Below are 5,658 nucleotides of genomic sequence, written 5' to 3' on the forward strand. Positions count from 1 at the left end.
GTTTGACACAGACACATACCCATAAGAGGAGACACTGATGTGACCAGGCAGGCAGAGAGGGGATGGAAGCACCCATGAGCCGAGGAATGCTGGCAGCCCCAGGAGCTGGAAGAGGCAGGGAACAGATTCTCCCCAAAGCCCCTGGAGGTCCTGCAGACACCTGCTTTCTGCTCAGTGAGACTCATTTCAGACTCACCCTCCAGAACAGGGAGAGAATAAGTTTCTTTTGGTTTAAGCCCTGCAGTTGGTGTTGACTTGTTACAACAGCCACAGGAAGGTAATACAGAAGAGAAACCCATCTAAACAGTCATGCACAAATTGGGGCCTTCATTGTTGAGAACGAGGGTGGTGTGGATTCCATAACACCCAGAGAGGGAAAGATTGTGAGCCTCTGACAGGGCTGGAACCAGGGCTGGAACCAGGGCAAGGGGGGCGCCCACCCTTTCCCTGCTTCCGTTTTGCTTCCTCCTCTCCCTTCCCGGATTCCTTGCCCACCATGGCTCCCTTCTTCTCTATCCGCAAAGAAGGAGATGTAGGAGATACACAGGGAACAGATACTTGCTTTGCTTCACATGAATTGGAATCGTTTCACTTGTTACAAGAACTAGCACTTTCATAATGCGAAAACTGGCAAACAATGAAACTTCAGTGCAGGCTGTGTTGGGCTGCATTGCTGTTCCCCAGGCCTCCCCATCCCTGTGTCCATGCCCTCTGCCAGGTGACTTTGCAGCTTCTCCTTCTACGATGAGCCGGGCAGCGAGTTTGGCCTGGCCAGTGGAACGTGGGTGGAAGTGACATTTTCTGGCAGCTTCTGACCTTACCCATGAGATGAGCTTCCCGTGGGAGCTGCTGCCCCCTCAGCCCAGGCCCCAGAATGCACACACGAAAACTGAGCTGTGAGCCTGAGAATACGTTCTTGCTGTTTTAAGTTGCCAAGTTTTAGGGTGGTTTATTATGCAGTGATATTATGGCAGTGGTGAACTGCTATGGAAACTGGTACCTAGAACAGAATTGGCTTTGGAACCAGAAACTGTGATAGGATGCTACAAAAATGATGGCCTGTGTTATGGAATGGTGAGACATTTGCTAAAACCATCACTTGCAGTAAGTTGGAGGTTAGAAAATGTACTCGGTACCCTCACGGCCTTGGGCTGGGTGTGTCCAGGTAGGATGCTGAAGGTGTGAGTTGGCCTCTGCTGCCCAAATTTGATACAGAACCACAAATGGGAGACATCCTGGGAAAACACTGGCCGCTTGTCAAGAAGAATTGAGAGGGAAAAGAGAGCCTGGAAGTTCTGGAGCTTCCTGAGTTGGAAAAGAAAACAATTTGTTTTTTCTTTTTTGGAGACAAGGTTTTGCTCGGTCTTCCAGGCTGGGGTGCAGTGGCATGACCACAGCTCACTGCAGCTTTGACCTCCCAGGCTCCAGCCATCAACACACCCCAGCCTTCCAAATAGCTGGGACTTCAGGCCTGTGCCACCATGACTGGGTAATTTTTTTTATTTTTAATCTTTTGTAGAGACAAGATCTCCCTATATTGCCAGGGCCAGTCTTGAACTCCCTGAACGCAGGCTGTTCTCCCATCTTAGCCTCCCAAAGTGCTGTGAATACAGGTGTAAGCCACCATGTCCAGCCAAGAAAACTATTTCTAATCTTCAATCGCTCCAACCAATAAAAGATTTCCCACTTTAGATATAGCCTGGAAGAAAATCCAAGTCAATGACATGTCTGCTAAGATATAGCTTGGGGGCATAGATGAAATCAAAGGTGCAGCTATCACGCCCTGTGTGAAGACCTCTGAAAGAATTAAATGGTGCCTAGTAGTTAGTAGGAAGATCAGTGGTGGGTCCTGCAGCAGCTTAGGGGCTCACAGTACCTGCAATTAAGTGTAGAGAGAGGCATGTCTTGTATCGTGAATTCAAATTGTGAATATGACCTTTGGCACATAGAATCCAATACATAGGAAACATAATTTTTGAGAGAGCTGTTTTGACAAAAGCCCACCAGTCTGGACTAAAAGAGACTAAGACTATTTAACGTGGAAAAAAAAAGTTTCTGGACCACTGACATTTTGTGAACAAGATCCATGGGAGGGCCTTCAGCTGCCATGAAGGGAGTATTTTCCAGGGTTCTTCTCAGAGGTGACCAAGGAGAAGGCTGGGAAAGGAAGGATCTCCTAGAGAGTACACAGCCACAGAAAACAATGGATGGAGGGTCCAGTCCCAGAGGGTGAGCCTGGAGCCTTATCCCAGAACATCTCCCACCCCCAGGGGAGCTGCACCTGGCAACATTTTTCCAACAGGATTTAAGAATTGTTACGAACCGGTGACTGCTACCGGCTTCCCGTCCTTCCCCACTTTGAATGGGAGTATTGTTGGGGTGTGTGTGAGGGGTGGAAGGTAGGAGGGGTGAACATAACTCCTCCTTGTGTTCCGCAGGTCTCTGGAGCAAGCAGAGCCATGTCCAGATGTGATGTAGAATGGGGGATTCTGGACTTCACGCTTGAGTCATCAGTGGATAAGGCTTTCAGGATCCTAGGATGGGGTAAGTATATTTTGTGAGCCGGCATATCTTCATCCATTTTGTGCTGCTATAACTGAATACCAAGATTGCATAATTTACAAGGAACAAAAATTTATTCTCTCACCATTCTGAAGGCAAAATCAAGGCACCAGCATTTGGTGGGGTTTTTTTTGCTCTGTCCTCATATGGAAGAAGAGCATAAGAGAGAGAACCATTTTTCGCAAGCCCCTTTGATCACAGCTTGCCCCTCAACACTGTTGCACTGGGGATTAAGATTCCAACACATGAATTTTGGAGGGGACACAAACCCCAGCAGGAAGGCTCTTGAATAATTGTGTCCAAGAGGACAGACAGTCTGTGGTACATTGTCTTATTGTTTTGCATTCCTCACCTATCCTGTATTAGAGCTGCCATAATGGAGGATCACAAACTCAAATGACTTAAAACAGCAGACATCTACTCTCACAGTACTAGAGATCAAGGTGCTGGCTCCTGCTGGAGGCTCTGAGGGACAGTCTGTTCCATGAGTCTCTCCTGGCTTCTGGTGACTGCTGGCTGTACTAGTCAGCCTGGGCTGCCACTCTAATGTCATGGTGGGACTTAAACAACAGAAATCTATTCTCATAGCTCTGGAGGCAGGAAGTTCAAGATCAACATGCCATTCAAGTCAGTTCCTGGTGAGGGCTCTCTTCCCGGCTTGTAGCTGGCTGCCTTCTTGCTGTGTCCTCAGATGCTGTAGAGAGCCAGAGTGAGAGCAAGACAGAGAGGGAGGGAGGGAGAGAGTTAACACTTCCTCTTCTTATAAGGCCATCAATCTTGCTGGATTAGGGCCCCACCTCTATGACCTCATTTAACATTAATCTCCTGAAAGCCCTGTCTCCATATAGTCTCATTAGAGATTAAGGCATCAGTATGTGAATTTGGAGGGGGCACAATTCATGGCATAGCCCTGGCAACCCTTGGTGCTCCTTGGCTGGTGGTGGCATCACTCTGATCTCTGCCTCTGTCACCGTGTGGCCTTCCCCCTGTGTGTCTGTCTCTGCATCTCCACTTCTTAGAAAGACACCAATCTGATTGGATTGGGGCCACCCTGATCCACTGTACCCTCATCTTAACTGATTACATCTGCAAAGAGCCCGTCTTCAAATGAGATCCCTTTCTAAGATTCCAGATGGGTGTGTACTTTTAGGGGTCCCTGCTCAATCCAATACACATTCCTCTTCCACACCCACTGTTGTGTGACTTTGCAGCTCCTGCCTCTAGGATAAAGCGTCCCTCCTCACCCCACTCTCATTGGGCTTGGCCAGGGGAACACAGGTGGAAGTCATGGTGTGCTGGATTTCAGCCCAGACCGTAAGCATGAGGTCTTTATGCTCACCTTTCTAGAAGCTTCTGACCTCCTCCATGAGATGGGCTTCCCCAGGAGGATGGCGGTTGTTCCCTGGGGTGGGTGGCAAAGCAGTACTCCTGTGCAATAGCTAATTGATACAGGTGAGAAGGGATCTGAAATGGATGGGGAGCCCTTTCTGAGTCTCTGGTCCAGCTGCTGTGCTGGGGTACAAGCCCTGTGTTGTCAGCACATTTTATTTTATCAGTTTTATTTTCTCAACCAAGAATCTAGATTTCTAATCTGAAAGCACCTAATTTTTAACATATATGCATCTAATTCAATTTTTTCAAATGTCTATGCTGTCCCGGGCAAACACACCCATGGGCAGGATTCTGCCTGCAAGCCTCCAGCCTGTGGCCTGGGGTACAGCCCAGCTGGCCCTGCAGATCCCTCTGGCCAGCAGCTTCCCTGTCACTGGCCCAGCCATCCTGGGCAGATCCTGGTTCCAGGAAAAGAGTGACCTCCCTTGTGGCATGTGACCCTGGCAGGACTGTCAGGAGGAAGTGCTGAGCTTCTCTTTGTGAAGGGCCAGGATAAGGCTGGATGATGCAGGGCTTTGCCATGATATTGCCTTTTTGTTCCTTATGGAGCATCTCAGCTTATGTTGTTAAAAGAAATATTTGGCAAGAAGATGCACACAGAATTTCTGCAACAAATAGGATGGATTTTTAAGGGTTACCTAAAAAAAAAAAAAAAAACTACTGGAGAAGAGGGAAGCCAAACACCACCAAGTTTGAAATTGATTTTACTGAACGAATGTCTCACTTTAAATTTAAATGGAGTCCAACTTCCTTTTCTCTCCCAGACGTCTAGAAGGTGGCATTCAAAATGTTTACACTTGTTTCATCTGCCTTTTTGCTAAGTCCTGGTCCCCTACCTCCTTTCCCTCACTTCACATTTGCCGTTTCATCACACACATATGCTCATCTTTATATTTACATATATATAATTTTTATATATGGCTTGTGAAATATGCCAGACGAGGGATGAAGCAGTCCTGAAAACAGCTGGAAAATTATGCAACAGTGAGGAGATTGGGCACATGTACATTCTGTACTGCAAAGTTGCACAACAGACCAAGTTTGTTATAAGTGAAGCTGGGAGGTTTTTATTTTTTCTCTAGGACAACAGCTTGCCTGGCGGAGTAGGCCTCCTGCAGAAGGCATTTTCTCAGAAGCCTCAACTTCCCCAAGAAGAGAAGAGGGCAAGACTGGAGTTGTGCTGGCAGCACAGAGACGAGGGGGCAGGGCACGACTGCAGCTTGCAGAGGGACTGGAGAAATGGAGGCTAGCACCCGGTGGCCAGCCCAGTCCAGTGAGCCTGGACCTTAAGCATGAGGTCTTTGTGCTCACCTTTGTAGAAGCTTCTGACCTCCTCCATGAAATAGGGTTCCCCAGGAGCTGCTGTCCCAGCACTTTGGGCTCCGCATGAGCTGATGTGGAGCTGAGCTGCCCCAGCTGCAGCCTGGACCTACAGAGCTGTGACCTGAGGATGGCTCTTGTTCCCTGGTTTGGGTGGCAAGGCAGTACTCCTGTGCCAATAGCTAACTGATACAGATGAGAAGCCAAGGCCCAGGATCTAGTGAGGCCAAGATCCAGGGACTAGCAAGGCCAATGTCCAAGGTCCAGGGTCCAGTAAGGCCAAGATCCAGGGTCCAGTGAAGCTGGTGCCCAGGGTGCAGTGAGGCTGGGGTCCAGAGTCCAGTGAGGCTGAGGTCCAGGGTGCAGTGAGGCTGAGGTCCAGGG

This window comes from Sapajus apella, unplaced genomic scaffold (genome assembly GCF_009761245.1).
Source record: "Sapajus apella isolate SASKATOON/1434 unplaced genomic scaffold, GSC_monkey_1.0 scaffold211, whole genome shotgun sequence".
Lineage (NCBI taxonomy): Eukaryota > Metazoa > Chordata > Mammalia > Primates > Cebidae > Sapajus > Sapajus apella.